General features: G+C 37.4%; 1 pseudogene; it reads right to left on the reverse strand.

The window, feature by feature from the left end:
* Window positions 1–8,552: 8,552 nt before the first annotated feature.
* LOC102433305 lies at window positions 8,553–9,343 on the reverse strand (annotated as a pseudogene).
* Between the last annotated feature and the right edge of the window lie 1,158 nt (window positions 9,344–10,501).

The raw sequence follows: 10,501 nt of genomic DNA on the forward strand, positions 1-10,501 counted from the left end.
CTAAGTTACCAGGACATCAATAGGAAAGCAGTGTAAGCAGGAGCGTTCACAGCTATGCTGGAATAGCAAGGAGAAATTATGGATGTTTCACATACTGTATCAACATCGAAAGGTGACATTTTCTTTGCTCATACAGCTTCCCCCACCTCTGCAGCATGCAAGGCATGTTTTACATTTTTTTTACCCCTCAAAATCTTGCCCATATTTTAAGACATAACTCAAATCCACTTTTTCTCTGTGATGTCTTTTCTTTTCATATATTTTTATTGATTTCAGAGAGGAAGGGAGAGGGAGAGAGAGATAAAAACATCAATGATGAGAGAGAATCATTGATCAGCTGCCTCCTGCCTGCCCCCCCCCCCCACTGGGGATCGAGCCCACAACCAGGGCTTGTGTTCTTGATGGGACTCGAACCTGGGGCCCTTCAGTCCGCAGGCTGACACTCTATCCACTAAGCCAAACCAGCCAGGGCTGTGATGTCTTTTCTTATTGCCTCAGCCAGAATTATCCTTCCTTCCTCTAAGCCACTTATTTAGAAGTGAACATATTTTGCCTAATATCTTATACCATATTTACCTCGCTGCCTATCTTAGCTTTTCAAGTGAATCATGAGCTCTTGGAGTGCAGGAAAGCATGTGCTAAGTGACTAAATATCCCCATCCTCCTCTACACCCCAGTCTAATAAGTGTTCTTTTATTTTGTTTTGGAGTCATGAACAACTTTGAAAAATGGATGAAAGAAAACTTCAGGGGGAAATGTGCATATGCAGAGAGTTAAAAGTTTCTATTCAATTTTAGGGGCCAGGAATATGGATCTGGTATGTGTTTATTTAATGTTGTAATCAATTAAGGAGTTACTTTCAGCTACACTGATTAGCTTAGAGTTAAACCCACTGCCTTTGTATCTCAGTTCTGCTGTTTATTAACAGCATGACCTGGGACAGTTTACTTCACTTTTCTGTGTCTTGATATGCTCTTTTGTGATATGGGAATTATAGTATCACTTTTCTAAGTTACAGTACATCTGCAGGAAACATTGCGAGCAAAAGAGTTCACAGCAATGATAGAATAGTAAAAAGAAGTTATATGAGTAAAATTGAATGAATAAATAATAGACTAACAATGAAAGCCACACTGAGGATTTGAAAATAAGTGGGTAACATTTCTACAGGATGCCATAAGGATGTAGTGAAAAGACCAACACGAATGAGAATAAGAATGAGAATAGGAATTTAGCATAGTGCTTTGCTTCCAGTGTGCATTGAATTAATGAGTTTATGTTTTTCCCACATTCATACAACTAAATAGATAATGGAGCTGGGGATTCTAATCTGTGTTTGTCTGACTTCAGAACTAACAAGTCAGACGGACCAGGGTACAAATATAGGCTTCACCGTTTACTAGCCATTTAACCCTGGCCAATTCATTTGGGTGGACCCCAAAATGATCTACATTTCTTCAACTAGCACATACAGTATTTGCTACCTTTGTTGTGTATAAATAGAATTAGGAAAAATACCTGAGACAACAAAGAGAGTAGAAGGAATGTATAGCTTCTGTCTTCAAGGACTTTACAATCTCCTTGGGGAAAGAAGAAACTGGAGTAATAAATAATAAGTAAGACTTAATAAGTGAAGTGTAAATGATCTGTGAAGGCTGTAGCATTTGAATTAAAGGAAGCAGTCAAGGCCATCTGGAAAGGCTAGCTGGACTGATAGGGACAGACAAGGTTTTTTCTCATCGGTCTTTTCACTACATCTTTATGCATTCAGTAGAAACTGTTACCCACTTGTTTTCAGATCCTCAGTGAAGCTTTCATTATCAGTCTCTTATCATTTTTTCATTTGATTTTACTCATCTTCTGAGACTGCTACTTAGGCTTAAAGCTGAATAAACTGCTACCTCAGTCTGTCATCACAAAACATAGTGATATATAGTGACTCTCTGTCAAACATCAAACTCATCTTTAAATTGCTTTGATGACTTGTAAGTCTGTGTTTAGTGTAGGTCTGGTTTTGTTGTGTGATGACTAGCACTTGTTGGCTAGAATGAACTGCACAGTTTTTCTAGAATACGGTGAAACATTTCACCAGTTTCAAAGAATCTAACTTCCTTTTTTGACTTCTGTTTTGATTAGAAAAAAATAACTCTGATCCACCAGCAGACAAAGACAATGCCTGGTGGGTGAATAGATTAAATTAACACTGATTAAACCCCCATTTTCTTTCTTTTTTGAAAAATATTTTTTTTCTTATTGATTTCAGAGAGGGAGAGAGAGTTAGAGATATCCATGATGAGAGAGAATCATGGATCGGCTCCCTCCTGCTAAGTCCCCCACTGGGGATTGAGCCCACAACCCGGACATGCGCCCTTGACAGGAATTGAACCTGGGACCTTTCAGTTCACAGGCTGACACTCTATCCACTGAGCCAAACTGGCTAGGGGAACCCCCATTTTCTATTCCCATGTATGAAGTTGAATTAAAGATGATTCTTGGGCCAATAGGATAAATGATTAAAATGGGTAATCAGAAGTATATCCCTTCAGGAAAGGAGGTTGTTACAGGGTGAACATGTCCAAAAGAAGATTGGGAGCATCTACATAAAATCCTCTGATCTTTACTCAAACAAAAGTCTAATTTTTACTTACTGAATTTGCTATTCTGTCAGTTTCTCAACCCAGTCTAAGGGCCATTAGTTCAGTCTGCAAAAGTGCCCTCCTGTATTATCATCGTACATGCTTTTCCTTCTATGTGGTATGTCTACCTTAAACTCTTTGCCTATTTAACTCCTTAATCCTCAGCTCTTGGCCTAATAGATATTTCCTCACGGAAATATTACCTGACTACCATGACTATGCCAAATACACCTATTATACACTCAAATAACACATACTAGTATAACTTTTTTCACAGCACTTGGGACAGTTACAATGTTTGTGCAATTATCAATGCCTGTCTTCTCCCGTGAGGACAGGGACCTGAGCACATAGCATAGTTCCTGACTCATAGTTGGTACTCAAAAATCATTTGGTGATATGAATGAATGGATTTCAGTTTTCCCTAATTAGATTGTGTTAATAACATACTAGCTTTCTTAGTAAGATGCAGGCATATGATATGCTTCAAGAAAACTCAATATAGACAGATTGAAAAGCTTCAGTTGTGAAATTAAGAAAAAGTTTGGAATGGATGATTGCTTACTTGTTGGTGGCAAAGCAGAATTAATCAGATTCCCATGTGACTTACCATTGTAGTCTGTACTATAAGTGAGAAGTGTCAAATGAGTGTCCGATATTGTAAACCCAAAAGCTCAGTAACTCTAGAAACATAGCTCTCTACTTTTAGTAATTCTCTGTCAGTGTTTGGAATCTTAGCTTTAAAGACAAAAACAAAACAAACACAAAAAAAACACTCCCAGGAATTAGAATGGATAATGACACATTTTCAGTAGCTCTAGAAATAAGTTGGCATCATAGTTGCAATTAATGCCTACATTCAAATATTCAAATCAGAGTCTGTGTTTTCCTCATATGTTAGTCAACAGAAGGCATGAAATTTAAACTGTTGTTTGAGCTTAAACTGTCTTTTTTTTTCACTCTGCCTTGAGGGCAGAGACTGATTTATTCATCAAAGTAACTAAAGCACCTTGCACAATATTTGCCATATAAGTGTCTGCTATCCATCTATTGATCAAGATGTCTATATATCCATCCATTTCTCTATCTCAATGTCTGCCTCTATCTATATGTGGACTTTATATATCCAAATATGTAGTCAGTATGTACATTGAAGAGTTCATAGAATGGAAGTCAATCAACCTAGATTATAGTCTTCTAGTGTCAAATCTGCCAATAATTTACAATGTGGTCTTAGAAAAGTTATTTAATTCCCTTCTGCCTTATTTACTTTGTCAAATTTGGTTAACCATACCTGACTTGCATACCTAACCATTATATAAAGAAGAAAAAATGAAACAAATGTAAAAATGTTTTGAAGTGTGAAGTGTGTTTTGAGTAGCAGTGTATTCGTTAATATTAAACAAAATGATCAGACTTAGGTGCATTCTCTGGAATCTCAGCCCACATAGGCTAAATTGCATAATCATCCTCTTATTCATCAATAGGGCTCTCCTTCCAGCATTAAAAGAACCCTATAAATCTCTCACTTCCTCTCTTGCTCACTTGCTGAATCAGCCTTTGTGAAAGTATTCCCTCCAGTGTGTAATACTTTGAGGAAACTTTCAAGAAAACTCTGTGCCCAGAGAGTGCTGATTCAGCACAGCAAAAGAGGTGACTGAGATGGATTTGGAACATTTCATTGGCAGGAACCTGGTTTGAACAAGTCTACACAAATAAGGGAGTACTTGTTTGGCCAAAGGACGCACATTGGTTACAAATTGCGATATATTTCTGAATTTGGACGTGTGGAGTAAAAAAGTATCACCATGTTTTAAAAGCACTATCCTATGCATTCAAATAGTCCATATTTAATTTATGGCACAGAGTAATCCCTTTTCCTTCTTGTGCCTCCATACATAATAAAACAGCTTCTAGAAAATGTACCCTACAATGTTATATGTCACCATGCCACAGGACATGAAGTAAGAAGGCCCCCCTTTCTATAATGCATAAATAATAAATCAAAATTATTCGTAAGCATGATTGAAGACAAATAATTCTCTCTGGCTTAAAATATATCATTATGCTGCAACTGCTTTATTCACGCATCTCGAGTTCTGACTGGCTGAGCCTTACATTTTGTGATCCTAATCTTCAGTAACACAGTGCTTTCCTGAATCGGATTCACACTTATTAGCACATAGACACAGAAGGTATTTTCAAGCATTTCAAAGCTATCATGACTTGACAAGAAAACACGTGCTCCAGTAATAGGTGGTAGATTGGGGATGGTGGTGTTGGGATGCAATCTGAATGACCCTTTTTCAGACAGCTTGCAAAAGAAAACCACTTAAACTAATTTCACAACATAGGTAGAAAACTTGCATTCTTCCTGGATACCGCAGATATTTATCTTTTTCAAAGCAAATGAATAAAATGCAGTCCAGCTAATCATTAAAATGAAGTCACAGATCAGTTTTCTATCAGCATTAAATTTGAACTTTCCCACTGGTAGCTGGTTAAAGAAAAAAATTTACTCTAAAATTATAGTTTCATGTCTTTCCCCTTTTAAATGATTCATTTTTCATGGCATAAAGAAGACAGACTTCCTGGAAGTCATCTAAGGAAAATAAGGAAAAGTTTGAGTAGAATAAAGTTAAATACTTTTGCCAAATATGTGTTAACATTCATAGAATGTGTGTAGTATTTCTATGAGGTTGATTTTCATGCAAGCTTCGAAAGTCAGCCAATATTTGGAATCTGTCAGAGCTAATAGCGCATTTGATTGTCCATCATTCCATCTCTATTCCCATCTGTCTGCGAAGTCTAATGATTGTTGTGAAAGAGATCACAGCTGTTTTCCATCTTCATTTTTAGGCATACAGTTTTATTCAGACTTACTATTATGTATTTTCATTTCCTGGAGTTATAGAAGCAACTTAGATGGAGTCATTTCCAGCTGCAAAGGCAGTTAGTTCATATTCCTTCTCAGGCACAGTTGGATCTTGTGATGACTATCCCCAAGGTCATACTTTGACAATTGGCACGTAGATAGGCTATTTTTGACATCCAACCTTATTTTTCAGTATTCGTCCTCTCACCCAACCCTATCCTCAATCCTGAACTTCTCAATTAAGCACTTTCCCCAGATCGAAAATCTTCCCCTGTTGTAACCTCCCACCAAAATCTTATAATCCTGTGAACCTTCCTCTTCTCTTCCCACCTACATTAAGGCATAAGATCTAGGAATTAATCGATTAGAAATTAATCCTATAAAATGTGTAAAGTGTATTCATATAACGAATGAGTTCATGTATTAATTATCCCAGGAATATTGCATTTAAACAAGAATTCTCCAGTAAAGTTACTCCCCACTCACAAAATCATAGGCCTCATTGTCAAATGTGGAACATTACACCACTCAAAAAGCAAAAATCCCTAAGAGACAAGTTGGATGAATATCCTTACTGGCAAAAGAAAGAGTTTCTCATGGGGGGCTACTGTGTGCTAAGGATTTGTGACTTCAAAATCAAAATTTAAAAGCGAGTTTAGAACAAGTAGCCTTATTTAACAAATTAACAAATGTTCTAATGGATACTGACTCAGTATTATCCCAAATTAAATTCTATCACAATAGTTCTAACAGAATAAAAAATATAAGTACCTCAAATACTACTTACTGATATTTTCTCATTAGCTATGCCTTAGTTAGTACAACTACAACAAAAATGTGGGATTTATTTTAAAAAAAACAAGCATCATAAAGAATAAAATTTTAATCCTAACAAGATTTTTCTTGAAACACACTGTTTTTCCCACTTTTATAAATAAGTCCTATGATTTTGTTGTTTGTTTTTAAGGTGGAATAAGGAGTATAGGAGGACTTATATTACTTTCTGAATAAGGAGTATAGGAGGACTTATATTACTTTCTGAATGATATTACTAGGTTAAGAGAATTCAAAATTATTTCTATCTGGACAGATGGTCACCAGAGGTACAGGGTTAAAAGCTGCTTTTCACATCTGATATAAATTTGTTTTTTGGGGGGATTTTGATCTGTTATTGGTTAGTGATTGCTAGAGGTATTAGAGAAGCTATTGGTTAGTGATTGCTAGAGGTATTAGAGAAGCTAGTTTGAGGCATGTGGTAAGACAAGCTAGGTGGTAAAAGGGAAAGCATTATATGTTTGCAGTCAGATTTTTGCTCAAATTTTGGCTGGTATATTTCTTAGCTATGTGATTTGGGACAATGATTCTATTTCTGAGCATGTTTCCTCTTCTTTAAAACAAGAAGGGTTATAACAGCCAAATGATAACCATTTTATGTTCATTAAATGGGAAAATAGAGTGATCGATGGATAATGGGTACTCCCAATATAATCACTACTTTCCATCTCCTCATGTTCATTTCTATGAGCTTACCAAAACTGAGGATCCTCAAGTCATTATCTGAGAGCTTTAAGGTCAGCTTCACTTGCTAAGTGCCACATGATTAGTGTACTTTAGCTCTAATAACAAAATAGAAAGGGACAAAATAGTAAATCTTCAATTGTTTTTTAGGTAAATACAGTGAAGATCGAGTTAGCTTTGGGGGTGTGTCAGAGAGAATGTAGGGCCCTGGCAATCTCAAGTGTCTGAATGTTGTATCCTTGCTATTATCTGTAAAGTGCATTAGCTCATTATTGAACTGATATTGCACTGACCTTAAAGAGATGAATCACATGGATTGGATGAACCAAAGGTATGGTGTAACAAAAGTGTGGCCTAGTGATAAATTGGCTCCAGACAGAGGCTCAGGGTCCTTAGAAACACCACACTGAGAGAGAAATAAAATGAAATCAAGAGTCTAACACTTTCGAGGTAGTGTTGCAAAATTGAGTTCACGTTTTATTCATAGCCTCTTTTTCAGCCCCCTGCTATTTAAAGACATTAGTTGCCTGAAATGAGGTTTTTAGGTTCAGTATCAAAGCTTTACTGTTTATGATGTTTTTAAAAGAGATATCAGACTATAGCAGCTTTCCTGTGGTGCTGGATCAAACTTGGATTGACGTAGATACTACTTCCTTCAAGGGATATTTTAGCCATCAGGGAGGTGACAGCCCAAGAGCAGCTTTCTGAAAGATTATAACCAACTGTAACACACTGAGGAACCAAGCTCCAAAGGAAGTTCTTATTCTGAATTTCCCATCTGCTGAAGCCGGTTTGTTTATCTACATGGACTGCTGCTTCCCCTTTCAATGAGGTTATTGTATGTACTGTATGGGTCTGAACAAACAAATAAAACATTATGGCATTCAATACAGTCAAATTGTTGGAAATATTGGAATGTGACTAAAACCTATCCCTCCCACCTAAGTAGTATATCTGACATTCTTCTTTCACCACCTTCACTGTACTTGGCAATCTTCATTGCTTAATGAGCATTTTGCTGAGACATAGGCTAATAGGCTTTAGGGAGATAGATTCTAGCCTTGGATTAGAAAAAAATCAATCTTCCTCTAAAATCTGTCTAAAATCTGTAGCATTCAAATCAATAGTCCACCTACACCTGAGGATTAATAGTAATGGAGCTGTTATTTTTTTTTTTTTGCTTTCACTAGCTTCTGGGATACCTTAGGATAGAAATATAATTGTTTTAATGTTGAAATATAAAAATATTAAATTTAAAGGTAGTTTACCATGTGACCGTTTAATTAATTGACTATTTAAATTTTATAACTCAAGCAGATGAGAATAGAGATAAAAACCCCAGACCTTAATAGGAATTAATTAGAAAAGTTTATATATTTGGTTTTCTATTCAGTGCCTCATTGCACCTTCAACTTCTTTTTTTTATTTGAAATAAAAATAGATTTATTAATACCTGTGAAAAACAGAATATATTATAACTATTTAGATTACCCACTGTATTGTTAGGAAAAAAAATCAATAAGAAACTTGGCACACTGGTTTTCATCTGCTAAAATGTTACCAACTGGTATATAATAATAACTACTTAAGTAGGGAGAATGCAAACCAAGAGGCTGACAGAGGCCTCATTTCCATAGTCAGGTCCTTGGTAGGCTTTATCCTGAGAATAGCAGGGAGCCATTGAGAGTTATTGAGCAAGAGAGGGGTATTGTCACTTTGGTGGCTAGTGTCAGGGATGGAAAAATTGCTCAATCCCTGATCAGTCCTTAAATCCTAGCCACCTCCATCCCTGAGTTCATTGTAGTATTTACAATTCTTAAGCTGTCAGGCAAGGGGTGTCCAAAGGTCGGGGCTCAGAGGGAGAAATGGTGCCTGCTACCTTCTGTCCCCAGCTCGCTGGCCCCAGGCTGAATGTAATTGTCCTCAATGAAACCATCATCATCCTCATCTTCACCGGCCTCCAGACAGATCCCCTTCCTTGTCCAGGGCAGTGGGTGATGCTGATAGCTGAGGCGGTATTTGTGGCAGAGGTGGCATTTGGCAGCAAGTGCAATGAGGAGAGAGAGGACCACAGCTCCCAGCACAACCCCCACCAGCACAGGCCATGCCCGGGCCCCAGAGCCTGGCCCAGGGGTCATGGCTGATACCGTAGGGAGCTCCGAGGGTCCCACAATGGTTTGGTTTGTGTCAGTCATGGAGTAGCTGGAAGACACTGTGAGCCTTGGCTTGGCCAGAAGATCCCTGGCTCCAAGCAGATCCCAGGTGATAGGCAGCCCTGGGGCCCAGATTCTGTAGGAACTCTGCACAGTCCGTGGAGGAAGCCACACCTTCAACTTCTACCAAAAGATTAAAATGATTACAGGCACTGTTAGGCCTCGGAGTGATTCTCAGAAATTAAAGCTGAGTGTAGTACTTCAGTAAACCACTATAATAAGATATTTTATTATTATGGTTCTAAATGTTCTGTAATGTATGGTATTTCAGATATAAAATAATTAAAGGCAATTAAAGCCCATTATACTAAGGATTACTTTGTACTAATGATATAGAGATTGCTTGCCTCTAGAAAGAATTTCCTCTAAAGTCACCCAGAAATGAAGTCGAAATTGGTGGTGCTAGGATAAAGGGGCCCCCTTTTTATGAGATAAATGATAGAGAACACATTGACAATTTCTCAGAATATGGGGAAACAATGACATCAGTTTTCACTGGTAGTATCTCAAATTTCTTTTCACTGATGGTCAGAATCAAGTGCATCCTAAGGGTCTAGGATGAAATAAATATATTCAGAAAAAAATATTTTTCTGGAGCCTTTAAGTCTAAAGGTGACCTAGAGATGATGAAGACCATCTTCCTCCCTCAAGGATCTGGAGCTAGCAGCTCATAGGAATGAATCCATGCATTGTTCAAAAACCTTTATCAAAAGCTTACCTGTGGACCTAGAGGGTGTTATGCTCAGTGAAATAAGTCAGTCAAAGAAAGACAAATACCATATTGATTTACTTATATGTGGAATCTAAAGAACAAAATGAACAAACAAAACTGAAACAGACTCATAGACACAAAAACTTGACTGGTAATTGCCAAAGGGGAAGGGGATTGGGGGACTCACTGAAAGAGGCAAAGGGATTAAAATAGATCCAGAGATATAGAAGCATCGAACAGACTGTTAAACCTCATAGGGAGGGCAGGAGGGGGGGTAAGAGTTCAACCAAAGAACTTGCATGTATGCATATAAGCATAGCCAATAGACACAGACAGTAGGGGGATGAGGGTTTGTGCTGGGGATGGGAGTGGGCCAGGAGAGGTCAATGGGGGAAAAAGGAGTCATATGTAATACTCTCAACAATAATTTTTTTTAAATTACAAATTAGTAGTTACAGAATATTCATAAGGACATAAAGTACAGCATAGGGAGTATAGTCAATAATAGTGTGGTAACTATGTATGGTGCTGAGTGGATACTTTGTGA

Source organism: Myotis lucifugus, unplaced genomic scaffold (assembly GCF_000147115.1).
Source record: "Myotis lucifugus unplaced genomic scaffold, Myoluc2.0 scaffold_2, whole genome shotgun sequence".
In the NCBI taxonomy this organism is placed as follows: Eukaryota; Metazoa; Chordata; class Mammalia; order Chiroptera; family Vespertilionidae; genus Myotis; species Myotis lucifugus.